This window comes from Salvelinus fontinalis, unplaced genomic scaffold, assembly GCF_029448725.1.
Source record: "Salvelinus fontinalis isolate EN_2023a unplaced genomic scaffold, ASM2944872v1 scaffold_0037, whole genome shotgun sequence".
Lineage (NCBI taxonomy): Eukaryota > Metazoa > Chordata > Actinopteri > Salmoniformes > Salmonidae > Salvelinus > Salvelinus fontinalis.
Window position 1 is genome coordinate 269,848 of NW_026600246.1, and position 12,500 is coordinate 282,347.

Genomic DNA, 12,500 nt, shown 5'->3' on the forward strand with positions numbered 1-12,500 from the left:
CTGTATATAGTAGTAGTAGTATACTGTATATAGTAGTGTGTAGTAGTATACTGTAGATAGTAGTAGTAGTATACTGTATATAGTAGTAGTAGTATACTGTATATAGTAGTAGTAGTATACTGTATATAGTAGTAGTATACTGTATATAGTAGTAGTAGTAGTATACTGTATATAGTAGTAGTAGTAGTATACTGTATATAGTAGTAGTATACTGTATATAGTAGTAGTAGTATACTGTATATAGTAGTAGTAGTAGTATACTGTATATAGTAGTAGTATACTGTATATAGTAGTAGTAGTAGTATACTGTATATAGTAGTAGTAGTAGTATACTGTATATAGTAGTAGTATACTGTATATAGTAGTAGTAGTAGTATACTGTATATAGTAGTAGTATACTGTATATAGTAGTAGTATACTGTATATAGTAGTAGTAGTAGTATACTGTATATATTAGTAGTAGTATACTGTATATAGTAGTAGTATACTGTATATAGTAGTAGTAGTATACTGTATATAGTAGTAGTAGTAGTATACTGTATATAGTAGTAGTATACTGTATATAGTAGTAGTAGTAGTATACTGTATATAGTAGTAGTAGTATACTGTATATAGTAGTAGTATACTGTATATAGTAGTAGTATACTGTATATAGTAGTAGTAGTAGTATACTGTATATAGTAGTAGTATACTGTATATAGTAGTAGTATACTGTATATAGTAGTAGTAGTATACTGTATATAGTAGTAGTAGTATACTGTATATAGTAGTAGTAGTATACTGTATATAGTAGTAGTATACTGTATATAGTAGTAGTATACTGTATATAGTAGTAGTAGTAGTATACTGTATATAGTAGTAGTATACTGTATATAGTAGTAGTATACTGTATATAGTAGTAGTAGTATACTGTATATAGTAGTAGTATACTGTATATAGTAGTAGTAGTAGTATACTGTATATAGTAGTAGTAGTATACTGTATATAGTAGTGTGTAGTAGTATACTGTAGATAGTAGTAGTAGTATACTGTATATAGTAGTAGTAGTATACTGTATATAGTAGTAGTAGTATACTGTATATAGTAGTAGTATACTGTATATAGTAGTAGTAGTAGTATACTGTATATAGTAGTAGTAGTATACTGTATATAGTAGTAGTATACTGTATATAGTAGTAGTATACTGTATATAGTAGTAGTAGTAGTATACTGTATATAGTAGTAGTATACTGTATATAGTAGTAGTATACTGTATATAGTAGTAGTAGTATACTGTATATAGTAGTAGTATACTGTATATAGTAGTAGTATACTGTATATAGTAGTAGTAGTAGTATACTGTATATAGTAGTAGTAGTATACTGTATATAGTAGTGTGTAGTAGTATACTGTAGATAGTAGTAGTATACTGTATATAGTAGTAGTAGTAGTATACTGTATATAGTAGTAGTAGTATACTGTATATAGTAGTGTGTAGTAGTATACTGTAGATAGTAGTAGTATACTGTATATAGTAGTAGTAGTAGTATACTGTATATAGTAGTAGTAGTATACTGTATATAGTAGTGTGTAGTAGTATACTGTAGATAGTAGTAGTATACTGTATATAGTAGTGTGTAGTAGTATACTGTAGATAGTAGTAGTATACTGTATATAGTAGTAGTAGTAGTATACTGTAGATAGTAGTAGTAGTATACTGTATATAGTAGTGTGTAGTAGTATACTGTAGATAGTAGTAGTATACTGTATATAGTAGTAGTAGTAGTATACTGTATATAGTAGTAGTAGTATACTGTATATAATAGTGTGTAGTAGTATACTGTAGATAGTAGTAGTATACTGTATATAGTAGTAGTAGTAGTATACTGTAGATAGTAGTAGTAGTATACTGTATATAGTAGTGTGTAGTAGTATACTGTAGATAGTAGTAGTATACTGTATATAGTAGTAGTAGTAGTATACTGTAGATAGTAGTAGTATACTGTATATAGTAGTAGTAGTATACTGTATGTAGTAGTAGTAGTAGTATACTGTATATAGTAGTAGTATACTGTATATAGTAGTAGTATACTGTATATAGTAGTAGTAGTAGTATACTGTATATAGTAGTAGTAGTAGTATACTGTATATAGTAGTAGTAGTAGTATACTGTATATAGTAGTAGTAGTATACTGTATATAGTAGTAGTAGTATACTGTATATAGTAGTAGTATACTGTATATAGTAGTAGTAGTATACTGTATATAGTAGTAGTAGTATACTGTATATAGTAGTAGTAGTAGTATACTGTATATAGTAGTAGTAGTATACTGTATATAGTAGTAGTATACTGTATATAGTAGTAGTAGTAGTATACTGTATATAGTAGTAGTATACTGTATATAGCAGTAGTAGTAGTATACTGTATATAGTAGTAGTAGTATACTGTATATAGTAGTAGTAGTATACTGTATATAGTAGTAGTATACTGTATATAGTAGTAGTAGTATACTGTATATAGTAGTAGTATTAGTATACTGTATATAGTAGTAGTAGTAGTATACTGTACAGTAGTAGTAGTATACTGTATATAGTAGTAGTATACTGTATATAGTAGTAGTAGTATACTGTATATAGTAGTAGTAGTAGTATACTGTATAGAGTAGTAGTAGTAGTATACTGTATATAGTAGTAGTATACTGTATATAGTAGTAGTAGTATACTGTATATAGTAGTAGTAGTATACTGTATATAGTAGTAGTATACTGTATATAGTAGTAGTATACTGTATATAGTAGTAGTATACTGTATATAGTAGTAGTAGTAGTATACTGTATATAGTAGTAGTATACTGTATATAGTAGTAGTATACTGTATATAGTAGTAGTAGTATACTGTATATAGTAGTAGTAGTAGTATACTGTATATAGTAGTAGTATACTGTATATAGTAGTAGTAGTAGTATACTGTATATAGTAGTAGTATACTGTATATAGTAGTAGTAGTAGTATACTGTATATAGTAGTAGTATACTGTATATAGTAGTAGTAGTAGTATACTGTATATAGTAGTAGTATACTGTATATAGTAGTAGTAGTATACTGTATATAGTAGTAGTAGTAGTATACTGTATATAGTAGTAGTATACTGTATATAGTAGTAGTATACTGTATATAGTAGTAGTATACTGTATATAGTAGTAGTAGTATACTGTATATAGTAGTAGTATACTGTATATAGTAGTAGTATACTGTATATAGTAGTAGTAGTAGTATACTGTATATAGTAGTAGTAGTATACTGTATATAGTAGTAGTATACTGTATATAGTAGTAGTAGTATACTGTATATTGTAGTAGTAGTATACTGTATATAGTAGTAGTAGTAGTATACTGTATATAGTAGTAGTAGTAGTATACTGTATATAGTAGTAGTATACTGTATATAGTAGTAGTAGTAGTATACTGTATATAGTAGTAGTATACTGTATATAGTAGTAGTAGTAGTATACTGTAAATAGTAGTAGTAGTAGTATACTGTATATAGTAGTAGTATACTGTATATAGTAGTAGTAGTAGTATACTGTATATAGTAGTAGTAGTATACTGTATATAGTAGTAGTATACTGTATATAGTAGTAGTATACTGTATATAGTAGTAGTATACTGTATATAGTAGTAGTATACTGTATATAGTAGTAGTAGTATACTGTATATAGTAGTAGTAGTAGTATACTGTATATAGTAGTAGTATACTGTATATAGTAGTAGTATACTGTATATAGTAGTAGTAGTAGTATACTGTATATAGTAGTAGTAGTATACTGTATATAGTAGTAGTATACTGTATATAGTAGTAGTATACTGTATATAGTGGTAGTAGTATACTGTATATAGTAGTAGTAGTAGTATACTGTATATAGTAGTAGTAGTAGTATACTGTATATAGTAGTAGTATACTGTATATAGTAGTAGTAGTAGTAGTATACTGTATATAGTAGTAGTATACTGTATATAGTAGTAGTAGTAGTATACTGTATATAGTAGTAGTAGTAGTATACTGTATATAGTAGTAGTATACTGTATATAGTAGTAGTAGTAGTATACTGTATATAGTAGTAGTATACTGTATATAGTAGTAGTAGTAGTATACTGTATATAGTAGTAGTAGTAGTATACTGTATATAGTAGTAGTATACTGTATATAGTAGTAGTAGTAGTATACTGTATATAGTAGTAGTATACTGTATATAGTAGTAGTAGTAGTATACTGTATATAGTAGTAGTAGTAGTATACTGTATATAGTAGTAGTATACTGTAAATAGTAGTAGTAGTAGTATACTGTATATAGTAGTAGTAGTAGTATACTGTATATAGTAGTAGTAGTAGTATACTGTATATAGTAGTAGTAGTATACTGTATATAGTAGTAGTAGTAGTATACTGTATATAGTAGTAGTATACTGTATATAGTAGTAGTAGTATACTGTATATAGTAGTAGTAGTATACTGTATATAGTAGTAGTATACTGTATATAGTAGTAGTAGTATACTGTATATAGTAGTAGTAGTATACTGTATATAGTAGTAGTAGTATACTGTATATAGTAGTAGTAGTAGTATACTGTATATAGTAGTAGTAGTATACTGTATATAGTAGTAGTATACTGTATATAGTAGTAGTAGTATACTGTATATAGTAGTAGTATACTGTAGATAGTAGTAGTAGTAGTATACTGTATATAGTAGTAGTAGTATACTGTATATAGTAGTAGTATACTGTATATAGTAGTAGTAGTAGTATACTGTATATAGTAGTAGTAGTATACTGTATATAGTAGTAGTAGTATACTGTATATAGTAGTAGTAGTATACTGTATATAGTAGTAGTAGTAGTATACTGTATATAGTAGTAGTAGTATACTGTATATAGTAGTAGTATACTGTATATAGTAGTAGTAGTATACTGTATATAGTAGTAGTATACTGTAGATAGTAGTAGTAGTAGTATACTGTATATAGTAGTAGTAGTATACTGTATATAGTAGTAGTATACTGTATATAGTAGTAGTAGTAGTATACTGTATATAGTAGTAGTAGTATACTGTAGATAGTAGTAGTAGTAGTATACTGTATATAGTAGTAGTAGTATAGTGTATATAGTAGTAGTAGTAGTATACTGTATATAGTAGTAGTAGTATACTGTAGATAGTAGTAGTAGTATACTGTATATAGTAGTGTGTAGTAGTAGTATACTGTATATAGTAGTAGTAGTAGTGTACTGTATATAGTAGTGTGTAGTAGTAGTATAGTGCATATAGTAGTGTGTAGGTGTAGTATAGTGTATATAGTAGTAGTAGTTTACTGTTTATAGTAGTGTATAGTAGTAGTATACTGTATATATAGTAGTAGTGTACTGTATATAGTTGTGTGTAGTAGTAGTATACTGTATATAGTAGTAGTAGTATAGTGTATATAGTAGTAGTAGTATACTGTATATAGTAGTGTGTAGTAGTAGTATGGTGTATATAGTAGTAGTAGTAGTATACTGTATATAGTAGTGTATATGTGTAGTATACTGTATATAGTAGTAGTAGTTTACTGTATATAGTAGTGTATAGTAGTAGTATACTGTATATATATTAGTAGTGTACTGTATATAGTAGTAGTAGTGTACTGTATATAGTAGTGTGTAGTAGTTGTATACTGTATACAGTAGTAGTAGTATACTGTATATAGTAGTGTGTAGTAGTATACTGTATATAGTCGTTTTTAGTGGTAATATGCTGTGTATGGTAGTGGATAGTGGTAGTATACTTCAGATAGTAGTGTGTAAGAGTAGTATACTTTATATAGAAGTGTGTAGTAGTAGTATACTGTCTATAGTATTGCATACTAATAGAATACTGTATATAGTAGTGTGTAGTAGGAGTATACTGTATATAGTAGTGTGTAGTAATAGAATACTGTATATAGTAGTGTGTAGTGGTGGTATACTGTATATAGTAGTAGTAGTATACTTTATATAGTAGTGTGTAGTAGTAGTATACTGTATATAGTAGTAGTAGTATACGGTATATGGTAGTGTGTAGTGGTAGTATTATACTGTATATAGTAGTGTGTATTAGTAGTATACTGTAAATAGTAGTAGTAGTATACTGTATATAGTAGTACGTTATAGTAGTGTGTAATAATAGTATACTGTATATAGTAGTGTGTAGTAGTAGTAGTATACTGTATATAGTAGTGTGTATTAGTAGTATACTGTAAATAGTAGTAGTAGTATACTGTATATAGTAGTGTATAGTAATAGAATACTGTATATAGTAGTGTGTAGTAGTAGTATACTGTGTATAGTAGTGTGTAGTAATAGAATACTGTATATAGTAGTGTGTAGTAGTAGTATACTTTAAACAGTAGTGTTTAGTAGTAGTATACTACAAAGATCCAAGATGGCGTAGAAGTCAGACGTCTTTTGTCCTCGTCTTGTCATGTCCCGTGTAGATATCGTGTATATATATTTTTATATATTTTTTCTTCGCATATATTTTTTTAATATTTTTCCTAACCTCATCTTCAACATACTCTCCTGCAACCCACCTCACCCACTGTGGTATGGATCTGCTATTTTCTTTACTTCAGAACCGGAACCCCCAACAGAAGCTAGCCAGCTAACTAGCTACTAGCTAGTAGTCAGCTAGCCACTGCTAGCAGTCATCAGCTACTTTTAGCTCGGACAACTCCTGCCAGTCTGCACAGCACGACTCAAACCAGAGCAAATCTCACTTCTTTTTCTCCGTTTCTCCGGATTCCTACCGCTCTGAACCTTTTCACCTGGATCATCGCAGCTGAGAGCTGTCCGAGTGGCCACTCCTGGCTAGCTGCTGTCCGAGTGGCCACTCCTAGCTAGCTGCTGTCCGAGTGGCCACTCCTGGCTAGCTGCTGTCCGAGTGGCCACTCCTAGCTAGCTGCTGTCCGAGTGGCCACTCCTGGCTGGCTGCTGTCCGAGTGGCCACTCCTGGCTGGCTGCTGTCCGAGTGGCCACTCCTAGCTAGCTGCTGTCCGAGTGGCAACTCCTGGCTAGCTGCTGTCCGAGTGGCCACTCCTAGCTAGCTGCTGTCCGAGTGGCAACTCCTGGCTAGCTGCTGTCCGAGTGGCCACTCCTAGCTAGCTGCTGTCCGAGTGGCCACTCCTAGCTAGCTGCTGTCCGAGTGGCCACTCCTGGCTAGCTGCTGTCCGAGTGGCCACTCCTGGCTGGCTGCTGTCCGAGTGGCCACTCCTGGCTGGCTGCTGTCCGAGTGGCCACTCCTAGCTAGCTGCTGTCCGAGTGGCCACTCCTGGCTGGCTGCTGTCCGAGTGGCCACTCCTAGCTAGCTGCTGTCCGAGTGGCCACTCCTGGCTAGCTGCTGTCCGAGTGGCCACTCCTAGCTAGCTGCTGTCCGAGTGGCCACTCCTGGCTAGCTGCTGTCCGAGTGCCCACTCCTGGCTAGCTGCTGTCCGAGTGGCAACTCCTAGCTAGCTGCTGTCCGAGTGGCCACTCCTGGCTAGCTGCTGTCCGAGTGGCCACTCCTGGCTAACGTCTCTGTCCCGAAACAAGAACCAATTAGCCTGGAGCTAGCCTTTGCTAGGCCCATCTCCCGGCTACCCGAAGAGGTCCATCAGCCAATCCTTAGGCTACAATACCTATTTTGCCAATTTGCCTGGACCCCCGCCGACCCATCACGACTGGACTACCAACATAATTCGCCCGAGGGGTTTTTTCAACTGGCTCCTCCGTCGCAATGTCCCCCGAATGCCCATCTGCTAGCCTGCTAGCCGCGGCCCGCTAGCTGTCTGTTAGCTTATTAAGAGACCCATCGGACAAATTCTTTGGCCACTATACCTATTTTGCCAATTGGCCTCAACCCTTTTAACACATGGAGCCCTGCTGATCTACAACAACTGGTCGGACGATGCAACAGCACGAGGGGGCTAGAACTGACTTCTTCCGTCGCAACGTCCCTCAAAGGCCCTTCTGCTAGCTTCCGCGGCCCAATAGTTGCCTGAATCGTCGTGTCTCCGGCCCGCCAAGCCACTCACTGGACCACTATGATCACTCGGCTATGCATGCCTCTCTAATGTCAATATGTCTTGTCCATCGCTGTTTTGGTTAGTAATTATTGCCTTATTTCACTGTAGAGCCTCTAGCCCTGCTCAATATGCCTTAGTTAACCCTTTAGTTCCACCCCCCTCACATGCGGTAACCTCACCTGGTTTAAATTATGTTTCTAGAGACAATATCTCTCTCATCGTCACTCAATGCATAGGTTTACCTCAACTGTATTCACATCCTACCATACCTTTGTCTATACATTATGCCTTGAATCTATTCTATCGCGCCCAGAAACCTGCTCCTTTTACTCTCTGTTCTGAACGCACAAGACGACCAGTTCTTATAGCCTTTAGCCGTACCCTTATCCTACTCCTCCACTGTTCCTCATTGCCTGCGTCTGTAATGGGTCTGCGGTCAAACGACCACCCCTCATCACTGTCAAACGCTCCCTAAAACACTTCAGCGAGCAGGCCTTTCTAATCGACCTGGCCCGGGTATCCTGGAATGATCAGAGGAGCTAGTCAACAACACAGCCAACAACACAGTCAACAACACAGCCAACAACACAGTCAACAACACAGTCAACAACACAGCCAACAACACAGTCAACAACACAGCCAACAACACAGTCAACAACACAGCCAACAACACAGTCGACAACACAGCCAACAACACAGCCAACAACACAGCCAACAACACACCTATCAACACAGCCAACAACACAGTCAACAACACAGCCAACAACACAGCCAACAACACAGCCAACAACACAGCCAACAACACAGTCAACAACACAGTCAACAACACAGTCAACAACACAGTCAACAACACAGTCAACAACACAGCCAACAACACAGTCAACAACACAGTCAACAACACAGCCAACAACACAGTCAACAACACAGCCAACAACACAGTCAACAACACAGCCGACAACACAGTCGACAACACAGCCAACAACACAGCCAACAACACAGCCAACAACACACCTATCAACACAGCCAACAACACAGTCAACAACACAGTCAACAACACAGCCAACAACACAGCCAACAACACAGCCAACAACACAGTCAACAACACAGTCAACAACACAGTCAACAACACAGTCAACAACACAGCCAACAACACAGTCAACAACACAGTCAACAACACAGCCAACAACACAGCCAACAACACAGCCAACAACACAGTCAACAACACAGTCAACAACACAGTCAACAACACAGTCAACAACACGGTCAACAACACGGTCGACAACACGGTCGACAACACGGCCGACAACACGGCCGACAACACGGCCGACAACACAGTCAACAACACAGTCAACAACACAGTCAACAACACAGTCAACAACACAGTCGACAACACAGCCGACAACACGGCCGACAACACGGCCGACAACACGGCCGACAACACGGTCGACAACACGGTCGACAACACGGTCGACAACACGGTCGACAACACGGTCGACAACACAGCCAACAACACAGCCAACAACACAGTCAACAACACAGCCAACAACACAGTCAACAACACAGCCAACAACACAGCCAACAACACAGCCATGAACTAGCTGCACTAAGTTTTCTTTTAGATTTTTTCAATGTACATTTCTCTGTCTATATATTAAACATGATGCTGAGTCATGATGTGGACTATATATTAAACATGATGCTGAGTCATGATGTCGGCTGAGAAACGTTACCTGCCTGTCTGTCTCGTCCCGACTCCCAACACGGTCATTACCATGGGACAGTTGGACAGTTTGAATAGGCTGAGAAACGTTACCTGTCTGTCTCGTCCCGACTCCCAACACGGTCATTACCATGGGACAGTTGGACAGTTTGAATAGGCTGAGAAACGTTACCTGTCTGTCTGTCTCGTCCCGACTCCCAACACGGTCATTACCATGGGACAGTTGGACAGTTTGAATAGGCTGAGAAACGTTACCTGTCTGTCTGTCTCGTCCCCACTCCCAACACGGTCATTACCATGGGACAGTTGGACAGTTTGAATAGGCTGAGAAACGTTACCTGTCTGTCTGTCTCGTCCCCACTCCCAACACGGTCATTACCATGGGACAGTTGGACAGTTTGAATAGGCTGAGAAACGTTACCTGTCTGTCTGTCTCGTCCCCACTCCCAACACGGTCATTACCATGGGACAGTTGGACAGTTTGAATAGGCTGAGAAACGTTACCTGCCTGTCTGTCTCGTCCCGACTCCCAACACGGTCATTACCATGGGACAGTTGGAGATCGAATTTGAATATTGAAACGACTTTGCAAATGTCGGAGAGACAGACAGCAAATGATAATGACAGTCTGAAAGAAACACTAATGTCTAGATGCTTTTTATATTGTTATAAAGTTATAAAGTTAAGTTTTATAAATTATATTATATATATTTTGGATGGGCTGATGAGACAGTGGATTGGGCTGATGAGACAGTGGATTGGGCTGATGAGACAGTGGATTGGGCTGATGAGACAGTGGATTGGGCTGATGAGACAGTGGATTGGGCTGATGAGACAGTGGATTGGGCTGATGAGACAGTGGATTGGGCTGAGGAGACAGTGGATTGGGCTGAGGAGACAGTGGATTGGGCTGAGGAGACAGTGGATTGGGCTGATGAGACAGTGGATTGGGCTGATGAGACAGTGGATTGGGCTGAGGAGACAGTGGATTGGGCTGAGGAGACAGTGGATTGGGCTGATGAGACAGTGGATTGGGCTGATGAGACAGTGGATTGGGCTGATGAGACAGTGGATTGGGCTGATGAGACAGTGGATTGGGCTGATGAGACAGTGGATTGGGCTGAGGAGACAGTGGATTGGGCTGAGGAGACAGTGGATTGGGCTGATGAGACAGTGGATTGGGCTGATGAGACAGTGGATTGGGCTGATGAGACAGTGGATTGGGCTGAGGAGACAGTGGATTGGGCTGAGGAGACAGTGGATTGGGCTGATGAGACAGTGGATTGGGCTGATGAGACAGTGGATTGGGGTGAGGAGACAGTGGATTGGGCTGATGAGACAGTGGATTGGGCTGATGAGACAGTGGATTGGGCTGATGAGACAGTGGATTGGGCTGATGAGACAGTGGATTGGGCTGATGAGACAGTGGATTGGGCTGATGAGACAGTGTATTGGGCTGATGAGACAGTGGATTGGGCTGATGAGACAGTGGATGGGGCTGATGAGACAGTGGATTGGGCTGAGGAGACAGTGGATTGGGCTGATGAGACAGTGGATTGGGCTGATGAGACAGTGGATTGGGCTGATGAGACAGTGGATTGGGCTGATGAGACAGTGGATTGGGCTGAGGAGACAGTGGATTGGGCTGAGGAGACAGTGGATTGGGCTGATGAGACAGTGGATTGGGCTGATGAGACAGTGGATTGGGCTGATGAGACAGTGTATTGGGCTGATGAGACAGTGGATTGGGCTGATGAGACAGTGGATGGGGCTGATGAGACAGTGGATTGGGCTGAGGAGACAGTGGATTGGGCTGATGAGACAGTGGATTGGGCTGATGAGACAGTGGATTGGGCTGATGAGACAGTGGATTGGGCTGAGGAGACAGTGGATTGGGCTGAGGAGACAGTGGATTGGGCTGATGAGACAGTGGATTGGGCTGATGAGACAGTGGATTGGGCTGATGAGACAGTGGATTGGGCTGATGAGACAGTGGATTGGGCTAATGAGAGTGGATTGGGCTGATGAGACAGTGGATTGGGCTGATAAGACAGTGGATTGGGCTGATGAGACAATGGATTGGGCTGATGAGACAGTGGATTGGGCTGATGAGACAGTGGATTGGGCTGATGAGACAGTGGATTGGGCTGATGAGACAGTGGATTGGGCTGATGAGACAGTGGATTGGGCTGATGAGACAGTGGACTGGGCTGATGAGTCAGTGGATCGGGCTGATGAGACAGTGGATTGGGCTGATGAGACATTGGATTGGGCTGATGAGACAGTGGATTGGGCTGATGAGACAGTGGATTGGGCTGAGGAGACAGTGGATTGGGCTGATGAGACAGTGGATTGGGCTGATGAGACAGTGGATTGGGCTGATGAGACAGTGGATTGGGCTGAGGAGACAGTGGATTGGGCTGAGGAGACAGTGGATTGGGCTGATGAGACAGTGGATTGGGCTGATGAGACAGTGGATTGGGCTGATGAGACAGTGGATTGGGCTGATGAGACAGTGGATAGGGCTGAGGAGACAGTGGATTGGGCTGATGAGACAGTAGATTGGGCTGATGAGACAGTGGATTGGGCTGATGAGACAGTGGATTGGGCTGATGAGACAGTGGATTAGGCTGATGAGACAGTGGATTGGGCTGATGAGACAGTGGATTGGGCTGATGAGACAGTGGATTGGGCTGATGAGACAGTGGATTGGGCTGAGGAGACAGTGGATTG

The 12,500-nt window shown here is 38.8% G+C and overlaps 1 protein-coding gene across 1 annotated transcript in view; it reads right to left on the reverse strand.

Annotated features, from left to right (window-relative positions):
• LOC129842402 (protein disulfide-isomerase A2-like) overlaps positions 1-12,500 on the reverse strand; it is a 39,207-nt gene that overhangs the window by 12,600 nt on the left and 14,107 nt on the right. The gene's annotated exons all lie outside the window — the stretch shown is intronic.